General features: G+C 38.1%; 1 protein-coding gene and 1 long non-coding RNA gene across 10 annotated transcripts in view; both read right to left on the bottom strand.

Moving 5' to 3' along the window:
- The window catches only part of PTPRN2 (protein tyrosine phosphatase receptor type N2), a 667916-nt gene that overhangs the window by 575782 nt on the left and 72662 nt on the right, over nucleotides 1-19472 (bottom strand). The gene's annotated exons all lie outside the window — the stretch shown is intronic.
- On the bottom strand, nucleotides 3300-18888 carry LOC136008050 (uncharacterized). Its single transcript, XR_010609959.1, has 2 exons — nucleotides 18593-18888; nucleotides 3300-5531 (listed from the first exon to the last, which is right to left on the bottom strand). It is a non-coding gene; the product is annotated as an uncharacterized LOC136008050 (long non-coding RNA).

Here is a 19472-nt window from a genome sequence, read left to right as displayed (position 1 = left end):
CCTGGACATTGAGTTTTTCATCACATCATGGTATTGGAGCTTAAAGACCTCTACAATACCACATCTGGTCTATGGCAAAGTGATCTGATTAGCCCCATCTAACATTTAAGGGACAGAAACAATCACCCCGACGTATGGCATGTAAGAATCCCAACTGGAATAGAGTTATGGGTAGCAGTGAGATCAGCAAAAGCCTGGACAAAGATAGTATGTATTTTCATTCCTAGTATGAGTTACTCTACAGAGTAGCTTCAACCCTTTCCAATAAGATGCCCCAAAAACTTTCTTAGGAATTCAAATGAAGCCATAAAACTCAGTTTACAAATATCTATTTACCTATTCTAACACTATTGAAGTTTCACTTTAAAACTGGCCAAAGTTTCAGGCCCATTTTGTTGCCCAAACTCTGGGCAAGCTGCACCAGTTCCAATTCTGAACTAGAACTGGCACTTTACAAGCCTAAGATCTGCAAGATAAAAGTATTTGGCTAAGTAGCTACATACCTCCTACACAGCACACCTTAAAATGAGTCAACCACACCAAAATAGTTATGTAATTTAATCGTACCTTCCAATATTCTCTTTAAAATCAGGATGCACTTTTAGAGATTGGAACCCCATAGAGCTTTAAAGCTGTGCCACAAGTCCAACACTCATTATGTAGATAGCACACACTGATTTGAATTCTTCCAGGACTTATGAAGAGTTTAAAATAAGATTTCTGGTATCTTCCATTTTGCATACCTAGCTCCAAATCTTAAAATAGCCCCAAAAACAAAACAAACAAAAAAAACCCCACCAAACCCAAAAACAAAACTCCAAAGATCTATTTCGAGCAAGCATTCAATATCCACATTGTCTTAAAATAAAGTTTAACCCAATAATCATAGAATCATAGAATAGTTAGGGTTGGAAAGGACCTCAAGATCACCTAGCTCCAACCCCACGGCCATGGACAGGGACACCTCACACTAAACCATCCCACCCAAGGCCTCATCCAACCTGGCCTTGAACACCACCAGGGATGGAGCACTCACAACCTCCCTGAGCAACCCATTCCAGGGCAACCCATTCCAGTGCCTCACCACCCTAACAGGAAAGAACTTCCTCCTTATATCCAATCTAAACTTCCCCTGTTTAAGTTTTAACTCATTACCCCTTGTCCTGTCACTACAGTCCCTGATGAAGAGTCCCTCCCCAGCATCCCTATAGGCCCCCTTCAGGTACTGGAAAGCTGCTATGAGGTCTCCACGCAGCCTTCTCTTCTCCAGGCTGAACATAAAAAGCTTAACTGTTGCCTAAAAGAGTTTATTTTTATGCACGTTTTGTTTCAATTTATAGAATCAATTCTAGAAAAATGCACCTTTTATTGGAAATAGGTTTTTTTTTTTCCAGAATACAGCCATTTACTCAGTAATGCAATCACTAAAAGGAAAAGCTTACTTTGTGAAGAATTCAATCCAGTTAATACACATAATTTTTATAGGTAGGGATGAAGTCTTCAACATGTTCCCAACTAAAACTGTTTCAGGTTGCCAACTCAAACCTTTTAAATACATGATGTTAAAGAGTTGATTTATTGCTCAAGTCTCTTTTAACTATACCCTCTGAAAATAAAAATTGAATTAATTTGCTTTTGACCTTCTATTTAGTCATACTATTTAGTTTCTAAACTACCACATTTCAAAAACCACACTTCCCCAGCAACACATGAATCACAACGCAGATGACAAGTTCATTAAACTCCATTTCATAACAGGTTGCAGAATTGTAGTACATGCTATAGCAGAGGAGACCCCCATAGTGAGGGCCAGACAAATTAAATGCCCACAATGTATGGAAAAATAATTCTAGTTCTGGAACTGAGCTAATAAGGAAGCTGCTTTGCATCAGAGTAAGGCAAAACTGCTGCCAGCAAAAACAGTAGTTTCCTCTCCCCGAAATAGTCTGTTATAGATGCCCGTCTCCCCGCCTCACATAATTCTGCAGGAATGTTAGTCACCAGCAAGATTCATGGAAACCCAAGCAGATCTAAAGCAAGGGCTCCAAAACCAGAGAAACCCCCAGATCTGGCACAAAGAAAGCAGTGGGTGCTTGTGGCTGGGGAGGAAGAGAGGAAATCACCCCAATGATGATCTGGTTGGCTTAACCACAGCAAACTGGCCCCTAAAATTCACCTCTGAGAGGACCTATTTATGTTAAGTACAACATTGTGACACTATGGAGCTGCACAGGTTCCAGTTTCAAGACCTGTATGGTCAACTTTATTCTACTATAACACAAGTTAAAAGGTTTCATGTGCTGCAGACATAACTTTGTGTATTTGCTTTGCAAAAGGCAAATAGTAAATTTAAAGGAAACCCTGAAATTAGTGGATGTAGCAAAGTATTCCCAGAATTCTAGCAAAGTGCTTAGAGTATAGGTTGAAATTTCTTTTACAAAAGACTTTCCTCCACACACGCACACAGTGTCTTATTTCCTCAGGTTAACTTTTGTGCCACTTATAAAATAGAATGGACGGGGAATTAATCATTCACATGTTCCTGTAGAAATCATTACTCTAGATTTCCTGTTAAGAAAAAAAGAATTAATATCTATATTTGTCATAAAAGTAGCTGTAAGCACAATTCATTTCTTTATTTTTAATTAAGATGAATGAATTCAGATGGATTGATCCAAGATATTTATTTCAGTTATTTACCAGACTTCATAAAGGTATGTTATTCATGCTAACAGTGCAAAACTCCTCCTCACTTCTGCTCTAAAGCTTTCTTCACATGCAATACTAAAATCCCACGCCACTTCAACTTCCAACACCATACACTATTTTTCATCAAAAATTTACAACAGGACATGCTTTTGAAGTTGTTTTTGCTTTACACTGTGGGCCTCTCCATGAACCTTGGAGAAGGGTTTAGCAATCATTAGTACTATACATGAGAAAGAAAACAGTGTCATATCACTGCAGAAAAGGACTAATTTTTTACAAATACTACTGCATATTTGGTCCAAATCAGACCAGCCATTATACCAGAGATTCAAGTTTCAGAAAGAAAGCTACATCACTAGTTGAATACAAGGAAATCCAAATAAAAATAAAGCATTTAATGTACATAAATCTGTGCTCATCTGTCAGAGTCCGTGCCACATCCAACAGACCCTGTTATGTTTTAAGGAATACAGATCCACTTTGTTTCATTATGTGACATCACGCGAAAGACATCTGCATAGAAATCTTTCAAACTACATCAGTGGCGTTAAACAATAGAACCCCACAACATAACACACATAAAAGGCATGTTTCCACAACTACTTTATAACTTTATTATTGTGAATCAGTAACAGCTACAAATCACACTAATATTTACAACATATCCTATTTTAGGCAACAGTGCAGCTGTGACAATTGTCTTTCCACAGGTGTTTTCAGCTGCAGTCTAAGGAATTTGGAGATTTGCACAGCTCTGTTTTCATTTATTAATAACCCCCTTCCTATCCTTTCCAGTAAACAGAAATCACACAATCTGGTGATTAACTGATTTATAATCCTCAGAGGTACAGACATTTATGAAGCAAGTCAGAAACATGGAAGATGGAATCACCACCTGTGAGGCATTTACATTTAGTTCAAAAGTGTTCTGATAAAAGACCAAGCATTGCTAATTAAAGCATTTACTATAATAGATGGAAATATGACTGCTGCAGCTTTTCAAAGCATCTCACAGAAACACAACACTGGGCCTAAAAATTCTACATGAAGGTCAAGCACCCAAAAAGGAGTAAAACTTTTATAGGTTACAGTCGTTGAATCAGTCTTTTGTACCTATACATTATGACGTAGTATCTTCTCCCTATAGAACTCTTTCCCCATTCATAGTGTAGCTGGCTCATCACTAGTCAGCTCAATCTGTAGCTGTAGAGAGTGTGAACTGATTTCTTTTTCAATAAGAACTTTTGTAAATTCAGAAGTATTATTTCCTTGTGGTTTTCCACTATAGCATCTAAGATAAAGAGCAAGATACAGCCATAAATGAGCATGTATAAGCAGCGGTTACAATTTCCTTCACCTTAGCAGCAAACAATCTCCCACAGTTCTACATGTGATTTGAGTCGGGTCTCTAAAGTTTATGACACATTATTTCTGCTGACTTATATGCCATAACTTGGTATAAAAATGTGCTGACACACACTTGAACAATTTATAAAGATAAACAGGCGCTCCATAGAACTGTCCCATTACACACTTGCGCTAATATTAATTACTCATTTGTGTACTATATTTGTGCTCTCCTAGCAACCAACTGCTAGTCAGAGAATTAGGTTTTGATCTCTAGCACTGCACACTGCTAGCAAAAAGCACCAGCCTGAATCCTCGCCTCAAAATCTGAACACCTAGTTACTGCATCAAGGCATCAAGATGGACGAAGCTTCCCCACTGAGCAGCAGACCCCCAGGGCTTTCCCAAATCCAATGGTATGCAGACAAAAGGAAAACAGAGGTACAAAAGGGCAAGCCCCAAATAACCTGTAACCCTCCCAAACCCACTGAATATTTTGCACTTGTGACTGACTGATGCGGAGGTAATTAACAGACTCTTCACACTATTATATACCAGTCACAGCTCGCTGTCGTTTTCTCCACCTCTTTAGGCAACAAGGCTCCTTGCCCGTAAGCCAGTGACTTCTGCAGGATTTGTAGTTCCTGAGGAAAGGTGCTATACAATTATGATTCCTGGGCTGTTCTCTAGCCAGCTTACCCAGAACGGTAACAGCGAGTTCATCATGCCCAGGGCTTTCAGCCTAAAGTTTCCTTTACAGTCTCATAGCTTTTCCCTGGCATAAGTACAAACTGTTTTCCATGCCATCTGCTCATCTATATAAGCAGGGTCAGCACAGTGTTACAGCAAAGTAATTTACACCTAATCATGTTGATTCGAATAAATAAAACATCAGTAATAAGATGAAACTACAAACTTCCTAAAGTGTACAAGCATTACTGAGGGGCTTCCCTAGCTGTACTGCATGTACAACTGCCAACTACAAAATATAACAAAAGGATTTAACAGTGACCATTTGCTCCAGCTACCACTGAAGCTTAACACTTAAGGCTAGCTAGACTGTCATTATGCTGTAGCAGTACTAGTTTTAAGGACTCTGCTCCACTGCCTTCTAACAAGTTGCTTTCTATTAAAATAAATAAAAATAAATGGAGACATTGTTAGTCTTCTCCCAAATAACTGAGCCAAGATGCTGTATTAGTTATGGGGAGAGGGGGCTGGTTTGTTGTGGTTTTAAAGTTCAAGTTTCAAAATCCCCTTTCCTTGTGAAATTTCAGGATTTACCCCAATGGCCCAGACTATGGATGCTGCTTTCCAATTGGCTCTCCTGTCATCACCTTTCACTGACATTCAGAGGGCATATTTGGATCCATAGCTGTGGCTTCTGTATGATCCACTCTTGCAGTTGCTTCAGAGGGCTGCCTGCCTCAGCAGGGTACAAGAGGGAGAGCTTGATTGGGAGTCAGGAGACAGAGCTGCATTAATGAAGTAAAATAAAAGGTCAGAACTCAAGGAGGGTCTAACGAAAGGGAACAGCAGGAGAAAACAATTCATTCTAGGGAGAACAGACTGTTTGCTCTTTTAAATGTCAGAAAAATTTAAGAATTTTCTCTCAAAATCAAACATTTTGGTCTCCCCCCCAATACAACAGTACTATTACACAACAAACGTCATCCCCTTATAATAAAAAATATGAGATAGCAGCCCACTAATTACATAGTGCAAGCCATTGCATTTTGCTGAAATGTTTCATTTCTTCTCTACAACTACCCAGAAAAATATTATCAACTATAAATCAGTGAATAATTGAAAAATACAATCTTTTAATTATGGATAAAATTGATTTAACACTTTCAGGTTCTCTACTTCTATTTGCAACTATTTCTCATATAAAATTGCAAATAAAGCTTAACATTTTGATCATGTAAGGCTGTATTCTGCCTATTCCTGACCAAGGACAAGCAGCTGCTTAAAATACAGTTTGCTTCTATTCATAAAACATTCAAAACAGAAGTGCTGACAGATCCTTAGCAGTAACAATCCCCCTAAAAGCCTCTAATATAAACTCAACTGGTTAATAAGAATGTCATCTAACAAGCAGGTCAGAGAACTGCAAAGCAAACTGGGTAGCTCTGCTGCTGCAACTACTCCCCAGACAATACTTTCATCACATACAAGATAAACACATGTAAGCATAGTGGTTATTATAAAACAAATCATTTTAGCTGTATATTCCCAGATAGTGAGTACTGCTATAATTTCTCCTTTGAAAACAGATTAGTTTGTTAAAGCTGTACTCTTGAACGTGAACACTGCATACCCCTGGGCTGTCTGAAAATGGAATCTTCCTTATTCTGCATCTGTGATTATTACAGCAAAATAAACCTGCATGTGTATGGCAGAAGGGAAGCAGGAACAGAACTGTGCCCCAAAAGGGTGATAATGACTAACTACCAGTACTTAGAGTTATGGTCCAAATTATGCTCCCAAAGCACATTCAGCAAATAGGTTTAGGTTTTGGAGGTTTCCAGTTTCAAGGGTTTTTTTTTTGTTTGTTTGTTTTTTTTTAAACCAAAAGAAAAAGAAATATTACAAATACCACTTCTGCTCTGCTCTTAACTGAAAGTGCCATATCACCAGCCCAACAGGGATCCCTTCTGGCCGAGATGCCCCCCACCAGCAGCACAGTCTCAGGCACAGCCTGGAGGAACCTCACTACCCAAATTCACACCTCCAGCCACAGCACCCCAACACAAATTCTGGTTCACCCAGCAATTGGACAACCACACCGACTGACGGGTTGAGAGTCTGGCCCTCTTTCTGGGTCAGGAGAGAAGGACCTTTCATAGAGCAAAAATGCTGATTGTGCTTCTGCTTACCGATTTTCTGATTATCTGGAAATTGATCCTTACCAGGGTATGGAACTGTGCGAAGGACAGGACACACTCCTTAAACTGGACTTCAACCCCAGTATCACCTTAACTTTGTAATGACAGATTTTTGAGCTTAGCATATAGGACATTACAACATGGCCTCTGGCAGACCACCTATTTGCACAAAGGTCATGTGCAAACTACGTCTGGCCAATATTAACATGCCTCTTGTCAAACAGAAGATGCAGCCAAGTTTAATAATCCATTTTTTTCCACACGATCCAGTTCCAGCATCAACCACAGACCCTCTGAGCCAGACTATCAAGCCACAACAAAACAAACAAGTGCTATTTTCACATAGCAGTATTTCTGACCAAAGAAGGGGAAAAAAAAAAATAAAAGGCAGAGGCTCATGAGAACAGCCAGGTTGCCCGCATTTGCTTTTTCTCATAAAGACACCAGGGAGGATGGGGAAGGAGCATCTGGAAGCTAAAGAGAGAAGCCAAGAGTCTCAAATAAGGCTTAGGATTTAGATGGGGCATCCAGGCCATCTCAGCACAAACATGGCAGACTTGAGTTATATCTGTTGAGGTCATGACCAAGACCATAATATCTTACTATTCGGGTAATAGTTTCTTCTAAGCATGCAAGTTTTCAAAACCCATAGAAACGGTATCACAAGTACTAACAGAAACATAATTTTAAGTTTTCTTTGATACAGTAGAACATCTCAATACTAATTTCCTTTCAGACTTTTTGCACATCACGGTTGACCATGGGGATGTTGCTTACAGGCACACATAAGCATCCTTGTAAGGCAGTTGGCAATTATTTTTACTTATAGAATCATAGAATAGTTATGGTGGGAAAAGACCTTAAGACCACCTAGTTCCAACCCCCCTGCCATGGGCAGGGACACCTCACACTAAACCATCTCACCCAAGGCTCTGTCCAACCTGGCCTTGAACACCACCAGAGATGGAGCATTCACAACTTCCCTGGGCAACCCATTCCAGTGCCTCACCACCCTCACAATAAAGAACTTCTTCCTTATATCCAATCTAACCTTCCCCTGTGTAAGTTTTAATTCATTACCCCTTGTCCTATCATTACAGTCCCTAATGAATAATCCCTCCGCAGCATCCTGTGGCATGCATTTCTAAAGTTACTTCTAAGACATTAGAAAACTTATAAACTTCTTCCTGACATAACAATGGCCTAGGAGAACTGTAATACTATTAAACAACTGATAAAGCATCAGTCACTGCTGCCATTTTCAGCTGATGCTTGATAATTTTAAACAGCAAAGATTTGCAAAGTTGAAAGTGTTCATTCAAATACTGCAAAACTTTGCTACCTTGAATTACTTTACCAAGTCTTGATATTTTTGTTCTCTCTTCTCTTTGGCATCTGCCAGCTCTGACAAATTCTCTGTATCTTCTACAGCTATGAAATTCTCCACTACTTCTACTGCTGATTACCAAAACCAGTACCAAACGTATACCCACACCCCATTGTTATTACTCCTTGTTACTGTACACCAATTTCACTGACCCTCTTCATTCTTTGACAACTGATTTTAATGGGGAAAGGTAAATCACTGAATATATGGCAGATTAACTAATACCTCTTCCTCTCTCAAACTGATCTCAGGCAGGAAAAGCAAGAAAATTTCTTTGTATTTCTTTTCTGTTATGCATAATGCCACTAACATCTGATAATTCAATTATCTCACAGGAACAAAAAGAGAACATATATCAAGTATTTGAAATCCAATACTAACATGCACTTTCTAAGCCACATATTTGTTACTCAAGCTCACCTCAGAAAAAGCAAGTCTTTTTAAGAAACTAAAAGTTGTCAGAATAGCATATTCACCTCTGTAATGTGCTTGCTTGCCAGTTTCACAATCTCTTCTACTGAAATAACGATGGACACACAAAGAAGGCTATTAGGAAATTCTGGAGTAGAACTTGGCATCTGGCTTTATGCATTGATTCAGAATTTCCTGTAATATTGATGGAGCTGCCTTTACGGCATCCATTCACAACTCTACGTACCACATTGGCAGCATCTCCTGATGGATCACATTACTACTTAAGTAATGGTATTTTTTGCAGAATCACAGATTACGTTGCTTCAGTTATGCTTCTCTTTGCAGTAGTTATAATCATGACCCTGACATTGCAGGGCTGTCAATGATGCCTCTCAAGCTATCAGCTCTACACTGCTAGCACCCTTCATCATAACTCAGCAGCCTAGCAAATGCATGGAGCTGAACAAGTAGTAATGGGCTTTAGAGATTAGCTAATTCATCCAGTTACTGTTAAACCGCTACTGGTTAGGGCAAAACAAAGATATCAGACTAAACTTGGTTAAACAGACATAGCAATGAATAGAGATAGCCAGACATCTCAACCCGCTACGCCTGCCTACTGGATTTACCCAGCACTGGTGACAAACAGACTCTTGACCTCTCAGAAATATTAGGTGAGGGTTATTCAAATACAAAAAAGTACATCAGCCCATCACAGAATTTATGCTTTTCCAGTTTAACTGACTAGGGAAAACAAACAAGCAAAAAGACTCAAAAAACTGAACTCTCACAAACACCCACAGAAGAGGGATGTCCATACAAGAGCTGTGTCTTACAGTCTTTTCTGACATATTCTTCTATAAGCTCTCGTTTAAGAGAAAAGATTTTTTATTTTTTCATGTTTCACATTCTGTGACACTAAGGCCTCAAAAGGATATGGAAGATTCAGGAAAAGAAACTTTCTTTTCATTAGATGTTCCCATCTTGGATAGGACCTTGCAGACCTCTGGCACTGAAGCTAACTCACTCTATTTTTAGCCCTTTCCTCACACAAGCACTTGATGCAAAAGAGCAAACAATGACCCACGGAATAAAATTAGGGACTGACTCTGATTTTCCCCAAGTGTTGTACTTTTCTCCCATAAAGAAAAAAAAACACAGGTTTCCCATTTTAAAAGTAAATAACCTTTAAAAATATTAAAATAGATATTCACTATAGTTTTAAATTATACTAAATGATGGATTAATTCACATACAAAAGTCAAAGCATGTCTACAATAATATTAAAATGTTATTTGAATACATATAAGAATGCTCATTAAGGACTATTTTTTACTTTTTGGACTTAGTAACAGATTTAGGAATGGAAGTATAAGGTACTGTCAATGGAAACAATGCCCACGTTTTCTCTGTGGTGATCTGGTAGGCCAAACAATTTCTGTTCTTGTGACCCAACTGGCCGCAACAGGAAGTCCGAGAACTTAGCCCAACAGAATTGGCTTTTTTATCCCAGCCTTGATGAAGCAAAAACCAAGGTTGTTTGCACTGGCTCCACACCTCTCCACCATTATGCTTTCCCCATAGGTGTCCTTTTCACAAAAGCACCCAGAATCGTTTCTTCTCCTTACCCAGCTCTGAAGCTCCTTTCGTTGCCTGGGACATCCTTCAGCCACGGAGGCAAAAATAAATTCTACTTTTCTCTTCGAGGAACGAAGGATGAAGGTGGGAGTGGGAAGGAGGGATGTGGGGAACTAAGGGGTCCCCAGCCTTTTACTACCTTTGGGGTCCCTTCACTTCATCCTCCATCCCTTACATGCATCCAGGCTCCCTTCACAGTCCTGAAAGCATTGCCCCATTCAGCATCATTTCAGTATCTCCCCTCAATTTGCCAAAAAAAAAAAAAAAAAAAAAAAATAAAGATCAGCTTCCTTTCCCTTAAGGAGCAAACGCTGCTCACACAGAGCATCCCATGCTATGACAAGGAGAAAAGGTGTCAGGTCACAGACAGACTTTGCTCCAATTTGACAGGAACAGCATGGATGAAAATGTTAAAACACCACTGAGCTGAGGAGCTCTGGAGAACAGAGCTTGTGGGGGCACAGCTGATAGAGAAGCAAACTGCTGCTCTTACTGATCCTGCATTCTTGGGTTGAGTCTGAAGTTGATTCAGATATTGATAACAGCAAAATGACAAAATTATGAGTTGCTAAAGCCCCATTCAGATTCTCTTCTACCTTCAGTAAAAATGGCCAAAAATCAGTACTCTTCATAGTTTCTTCTAGTGCAATCGTGCAAGAGTTTTTGCAGATGCTGCTCACATGGGCAGAGTTAGCCACTTGGTACACAACCCTCACAGATCTCAGCAGAGCACAGATCCAGCCATGCAGACAGCACAGCTCACTGGCACAGGTAGTAAACAAGTAGAAATAAATAAAACTGTTCCCCCATAAAACTGTTGCCACTTGAATTGCAGCATGCCCCACATTGATATTGTGGATAATATTGGTCGTAATCAAGTTGAAGCAGAATTAACACCCAAAGCAATAAAATCTTTCATATTCTCATTTTATTCAAGCCAAAGGACAACCCTGCTGCAGTGACATATGGCTTTGCTCCTCTGCAAGTATGTTAGACTGCCTACAAAATACCCTTGTCTAGCAAAGGATAAAGCTTTTTAAAAAAATCAGTGACCTGCATTAATTTGTCTTTTCCACCAAGAAAATCTCATATCATCATAATCATCTTTCTATACAAGAGATGAGTTTTCTCACAGTGTTTGAATCTTACATACACATCCCCCTTAATGGAGTGGTTTTAGACTATGTCACTGATTATTAGCCATAACATGCTATTTTTTTCCACCAAGAGTCAACTGGGGGCTCACAAGCTACAAAGCAATTCCTGTATAGTCAAAACAGAGAACAATCGAGGGATTATGCACTGAGGATAGGACTAAGTTTTATAGCACTTGGAAAACAAGAGGCAGTCCATAGTCTATTAATTATGTACAGTTTTCAACCTCATGGGATTTGGTATTATTGCTGGATTATTGTTATTTTTTTTTTTTAATCCAAAAACCTCTCTCTGTAGTGACATCCAAGTGAGCATCCCAAACTTCATGCAACAAGATTAAAACACCTCCTGGATGCACAGTTCCTCCCATGCTACTGCAAGATTACCAGCTGCCATGGAGAAGGCAGAGATTCACCCAGGTGACTGTTCTACGAGGAAGAGCTAACATTTTCAGCTCTGTGAGGCAGGCAGGGATCCCAAACCATGGTCCTCATGCAGGAGACCTACACAAATGGCTCCTTGTAAGCCTTTCTTCTGAGCATAGAATAGGTTTGTATTTTCATGTGGTTAGAAAGTGTTTCCCTGCTTGAAGATGGAGGTTCACATAATAAGAGCTGCAGCTCCATAAAATCACAACACCTGATGTACAAGCACCAGCTCATAAAAAAAAAAATAAAAATTAAAAAAAAAAGGAACAAAAGAAAACTATGGCTTCTCCTCTTTTTCCATCTAATGCTATATTTATGAAGACAGCTGATTTCAGACCAAGAGAATTCTGTTTATTTATTGTTTTTAGCAAAATGGCTTATGCCTGTGCCAAAAACTTCTTAATAGTAAACAGGATGCAAACTGCATGACACACAAGAGCAGATTTTGTTTAGCAAATGCTTAATGTCATTGTCATGGTATCTAAAAAGGCAGCTTGTAATAGCACTGGAAATTTGCACTTGCTGCAGCTTAATTAACAAATGCCCATTTCCCGTTTATATCTAATGTAGAGACATTCAGATTAAAAAAGCAAAATATTTACTTATGTACATGAATGAAATGTCTTATGAAAACCCTTAACCCTAGAATTCTGAACTGTCATTTGTCTGTGACAAAGGAATACAGTTATGTTCCCTATAACCAGCAAGAAACCATAAGCTGACCTGCATTTGTGGGTTACCTGTTTAAATAAAGTAAGAAGGAACCGTTACCTCAACTTCACAAGCTATTGCAGCCCCGAGAAAGAATTAAGCCTAGTTTAAGCCCAGAGCCAGCAACTAATCGCCACACAGCCACATGTTTACTCCCTGCCCCGCAGGATGGTTGGGAGAAAGGGCTGGGGAAGAAGGGGCGAGAGAATTGGAAGGGTAGAAGACAGAGAACTTGTGAGTCAGGATAAGAACAGTTTAATAACTGAAATCCAATAAAAATAATAAATTTAAAGAAAATAACAAGGAGAAACAAAACCCAAGCAAAAGAAGTGATGCAAATGAAAACAATTGCTCTTCACCAACCAACACTCAGGCAGCCCCTGGGCAGCAGCCACCCACCAACCTTCCCTCAGCCTGCTCACTGGTGGGGTGAGGAGCAGAAAAGGCCTTGATGCTGTGCAAGCACTGTTCAGCAGTAATGAAAACATCCTTGTGTTGTCAACAGCTTCCAACACAAACATAAACCACAGCCCTATCTCAACTATGATGCAAAAAAAAAAAAAACTACCCCAGCAAAAACCAGAACACTACGGTATCTCCAGAACATAGAGTTTAGTCGATGTGAGCTGACCAAGAGACGCCTGCAGATAGAAAAAGAAAAGTTGATTTTTTTTCTACGGGTTTCTGAGGTGGATAATCTTTTTGAAGTTGCAGCTGTCTTCCATTCCAAAATATGCTTTTAACCTCTGTTCTGGTCATAACTTATTTTTAGTTACCATGCCACAAAATACATTGAAACCTGTAAATCTTTTTTGGCATCATTTGTGAAGGGTAATATTTCATAAAATAATTTTACCCAATGACCCAGTTCCTTAGGGACAATAAACAACATTTTGGTGGGCTATCATAAATCTTCTTAGATAATTTGAAATAAAGCCAATCGAGAAGACATGACTTCAAACTGGCAATGCATTTTAATTTAGAGATGTGAAATGGGCGCTAACTGGCTGACTACCTTTTCAAGGAATGTTGATTTATAATTTGTAATGCAATGTTAAAAACTTCTATCAACCCGTTGAAACTCGGCATTCCACCCTCCAGTGAAGCGGTACTGAAACAGGGATTCTGTTCTGCCCTAACTTTTTCACATGTTTCCACTTCTTCAATTATAACTGATTCAAGCATTTGTATTGGTGAGCTCTGACTGGAGAAGCAGAAAGACCACTCCTTGGGCTTCCAAGGCAAAGGCACTGATCTTATTTAAAACAGCAACTGATCTACTAAAAGGAAAGGAAACCTTAGTACGAGACCAAATTTCAAACCTTTACAAAACACTGAGTGGAACTTTGGCATCTAAAGTTAATCAAAATTGAAGTGAATAAAAAATAATTTGAAACATAGAATAAGACTGTTTTTTCTTAACTGTGTATCAGCATTATATCATCTTATGTTTTACTGAACATATTGATCCTTTTTTTCCAACCATTACTCACAGAAAATTTTGAACTCTGTAAAAAATAAGAGCTAAAGAGAAGAGAAACAGAAAAAGATTAGCTCACTTAGAAATCAAGTATTTTTAGAATACAATTATTCTCTAAACACATGTAAGCAAAATTATAGGTACAAATTCAAGAGAAAAACTTTTCTAATAGCTACTCTCAGGGAAAGAACAGTTTGTACCATTACATTACCTGGCATAAGTCATCAGCAAAATTACATTAAAATTAAGGCAGGCTGTCAGTAAAGTAGGTACTCTTAATTATTGTAGCAGTCTAGTACATCTTCACATCTCAAACTTAGAAATTAAGCATTGAAGGGTAATGAAATGGCATCCTAGCAAAAGGGATGGAATCAGAAGACTAGCAGGAGACTACTACAATTTGGAAAGGTTTGGAGGAGTTGAAGTCACGATAAACACAAGATTCACTCAAATTCATTACCTGAAGCTATAAAATTAATTACAGTTCAAAAACAGTATACCACCACCCACCCCAAAAAGCACTGCACTTCCAAAGCAAAACTATTTGGTTTAATTGCAGAAATCCATGAGCCATTTAAACTGCACCCACTATGAGTGTGTATTGCAGGTTGTCGTCTTAAGTGTCCAATAAACTGTGAAGCTATCATCCAAAAGTCCAACCATCTAATTGTCAATAAACCCCTAATACCCTTGTCATCTGAAATTTCTGAGGAATAGAGATAAAGCAGCATGATGCAGAGTCAATAGAAAGGACTACAGGACAAAGAACAAAAAAGAATCTGAAGGTCTCATCAACCACTGTTCTCTCTACCCTCAATTTTCTATTTCCCCCACCAGCACAGTTTCTGGTTGGATAATATACCTATTTCTCATCTATTATAGAATTCACCATAGAAAAAGAATTAATTACAGCTCAGTAACAGATAGGGAAAGCTAATAAAACACATTTTTGCCATTGAAAAAATTGCATAGCTGGCAGCTGTTCACAATCATACCCGTCATATTACTTCCAGGAAAAACTATGATGGCATAGTCAAATCTCTGAAAGAGTGAGATAATGCAGTTGAAAAGCTAAATAAAAGCTTTTAAGGGCTAAACCAGAACAAATTAAACACTCATTTTCAACCTTATCATATTGCAAATTTAACATTAACACAAATGTTTGCTGCATTAAAAACTTTTTTTTTTTTGACAAATATCTTTCCTTGAAGAGTTTAGAGTCCAAACACTGAATGTTGTATTCCCCTCACTCTCCCTTGACATACACTGCTGTTACTAACCCTCTTAAGCCATGCTGATCCTACTTTAGGGCATGCTGACACAGCAGTAAAGACAACCAAATATTTCTTAACTCATGCAGAGCAGCAGCGAAAGCTATTAAAGGACTAAATTACACTAAATAGTTTGGGACCATAAAATATATTTGCTCTGTCTACCTCTAGAGCAACTTTTGTTGCTGTTGCCATGGAGGTTGTAGGGCATAAAAGAAAACTCTGTTTAATTTAAGGCTTTCAAATGGCTTATAACAGAGAAAGACTTTTCATTAACAGATCTTCACCTGTTAATCAACAGTACTATGATTAGTTCACTTTCATTTTGTTCTTATTTATTAAACAAGGACAGAACAAAAAAAAGCCTCTTACTGTACTTAATTACAGAGCATTTATTCTAGCATATGATAAAGTATGTATTTTCTAGCTCTCTCTCTATGAATGTTCTACTTTGGACCCAATCCAGTCCAAATTAAGGACTTCCAGTAATAGGCACACAACTTCAGACAAAACTTCAACATTCTTCACTTTAAGATTTAAAAATATATATATATATCTGTTTAGTTCATCTGCTCAGTACGAGCAGCCACTGAGAGTTATTTTCATATATATATTTCTCTTCCATGTGCATACGAATTTGTATCTCCTACTTAGATTATTATAAGGTAATTCCCTCCTCAGCTTCTTCCATGATGTCAAGGATATTATTACAGAATATATTTTCACATAAAAGTTATCTTCAGATGAAATAAGTCACTATGTCTTACAGAAACTGTAATCAAGAGTTTTGTTCTGCTGAGGCAGATATGGTTTCAGATGATTCAAGTCATGAGGTTTTGTTACTCAGTTTTCTCATATTTGAGAAGCTACTTAGCCAGGACCTCAACATTCCCTCCTCCTGCAAACCAGAAATAACTTGTTCCCTGTTATGTTTACTGTCCGAAGGCAGATTTAGAGTAAAAAACACTCTTAGTGCTTGTCAAATACTATGAAGCCATCAATAAAAAGATGTTCTTTAAATTACTATTGTAATGCAACAGCACTCAACTGATGTGTGGTCTGGCCAGCAAACAAGGATTTTTGACAGAACTTTTGACAGAAAATAAAAAAAAAAATAAAATATAAAATAAAACAAAATAAAAATCCAAACACCACAAGTATGGCATCTAAGCACAGAGAAACTTGTAACTGTAAAAAAAAAAAAAACCAAACAAACTACAACCCATCCAGAATGTTGTTATGCAGGATACGTTTAAGAAATCTACAGCTTTGCCTCCCACACACCAAAGAAAATGCAAAGTGAATAGTCAAAAGCCATTGAATATTTTGGAAATGCATAGCCTGTTTCACAATCCCATATTTTAAGCATATGTACTATTAGACAGCATTACTGCAGTTTTCAGAAAGAAATATAGAAGCAGCATGACTATAAAAAAAAAATATACAATTTTCTCAGGCAGGAAATGTGTTAAGTTTTGTAGTCTACCCTCTTTTAAACACTGTCAATGCTTCTGTTAATTACCAAAGTACTCTGACAATTAATGATAATAATTAATCTGATTGTCTCAGTGCAGCAGTGATTAACTGGGTCAATATTCAGGGGGACTACAGCAAATATCACAGTTTCACATCTAACAGGGATCAGGTGAAGTCCAAATTAAGAAAGCAGATCCAAATTTATGCACTTCATTTGTGGAATTACACATTTTAAGTAATCAACAAGCAAAATGAAGATATCTTTTTAACACCAGAAAAAACATCTTATCTAATAACCCAAAATTGGAGTTGTCCAATAATAGCTGTACAGCCATCACTGACAACTTACAAATTTCATGTGTCCTCGCCTTTGTCAATTTTTATTACAAATTTTTGTTCATAGACATGTTTATGCAGTGGGGATGGGGGCAGAATTGGGATTTTTTGTTTGTTTGGTTGGGGGGTGGGTAGTAGACACAAAAATTTTAAAGAAAAAAAAAAGAAAAACCACACAACTGCCTATTTTTTCCTTTTTTTTTTTTTTTCCCTAAAAGCCACAGCCCAAACATCTTAATCATAAATTAAACCATAACAATTCTGAATGCCCCTTGACACATGAAGGAGAGAAAGTATGATGGATTTTCAGCAGAAGCACACTGCTGCCCTGTCACTCCAAACCAGGATTCATTTGCTTTCCACTTCATTGACAGAACATTATGCCTTGGTGCTCTCTTCTCTACAGACCACTCTGTCCTTTTCAGGCTCTTATGTTCATGATTCATCAGGCACAAATTTTACTCAGACTCCCTAATGCCTTTTTTCAAACAGGCTGTACTTTTCCATGGCCCCCCAAATGTTACAATTACTTTTTTTTTTTCCTCTCCAGTGTAATAAAACCATGAAATAGGGATATCTCGAAATATTCCCAACAAATATGCCAACAGGTGCTACATAGCTTACACAAAGCCTGTTAACAAAGGGGTTCACCACACACTAATAAGGTACATAATACAAACAATATCTCAAATACCCAAGTATATTTTCATAAGATATGGTAATGTAACATACATCTTTAAAGCTACCTTAAATTATACGTATCCTGCCTGGTACAAGGTCCAAAAAGCTGCAGACAAATACAAATTGTTCTTTTTTTTTTCTTTAATAAACACATCTCGTAAAAGTCAAGACTCCATATCAAATATTCAGTGGAGAAATACTGACTATTAAAACTTCAGTTCTACTTAATATCAGATATTATATTAGATTTTGAGGCTCACTGACCTTATCACAAATACATCATTTGGGTAAAAGAGATATACTAGATAATTAAATACACTCTCCAATATCTAGGCCCCCAAACACACCCAACCTACAGACACCAAATTTCCCCAAACATGCACTGCTTAAACAATTTCATGTGCAGCGCCTGCTCTGGTTCTGTGAAACCCAGTGCTGATATTCAGAGCAAGAAAATACATTACCCGCAAGCCACAACATTCAGATAGAAATTAAAGTTGCCATATGACAACACAGCAGCATTCTTGCCTGAGCTATAAGAAAACAGAGGTCTGTCCACATGAAAAAAACCACAACACTCAGCAGCTTCAAAACTTATTTACTAGCACATGACACAATGCTATAAAGATTTACATGTGGCTGGTGGTAGATTTACAGTTGTACATACTTACTTCTCACTTGGTGCTGAACATCAGGCTGTCAGTGAAGTCTGAGTGATGGTTTTGTGCCCTGCAGGAGCTACAAGCTGAAATTCTCCACAAAAAAATAACCACAATAAAGCTTTTAGCAACAGCTGGGATGGTGGATAACCATAGTTGCATTATCATGCTAGGCATCTTTTTCTAATGAGAGAATTCTAACTTCACCTTTGATCACTACTTCGGTTTTAATGCCAGTTGTGCTAAACGCTTTTACCCCACTATCACACAAGTAGCTATTTTAACACCACATTGAGGTAAACACAGGACACAGATAGTTTGGAAGACAGATAGGCCTTCAGAGGCAAAAACAAATACCACATGATTTATACAAGGTAAAGCTGATGAAGTCATCACTGCACTGGCATTTTTAACCTTACGGTAAAAATTAAAATGTTGGGTTTTCACAGTGCTTTTACCTCACATAGTACAGAACTGTTCAGTATCCATGTTGACAGTTCTTCTGTTAGCAAACACTGTGTATACCCAATAGCAAATCAGACTCCCCTGGTTTAGAAATTGAGCTGGTACAATTTATCTGCAAAGCAGCAGCATGGTGGGGTGGAGCAGAGTTGAGAAACCCTCAAGTTCCTCCACTCACCATCTTCTGCTGCTTTTCAGCGTGTTATCACCATTCATAACACGTTGTGTTGCAATGTCTCTTATGCTCATTAATCCTGAGGAGCTCTGACACTGTCATTAATATGAAACTCTAAAGCTATTCTATGATAAGATAAGGGGAAGCAAGAGCTAACATGATGGAATACATAGGCTAATGGGAAACTAGAGTCTTCCTGCCAAAAGAACTCTATATCATTTACTTGCTCCTATTACATGACTCACATAACCTAAT

This window comes from Lathamus discolor, chromosome 2 (assembly GCF_037157495.1).
Source record: "Lathamus discolor isolate bLatDis1 chromosome 2, bLatDis1.hap1, whole genome shotgun sequence".
Taxonomy (NCBI): Eukaryota; Metazoa; Chordata; class Aves; order Psittaciformes; family Psittacidae; genus Lathamus; species Lathamus discolor.
This window is presented reverse-complemented; position numbering and strand designations above follow the sequence as displayed.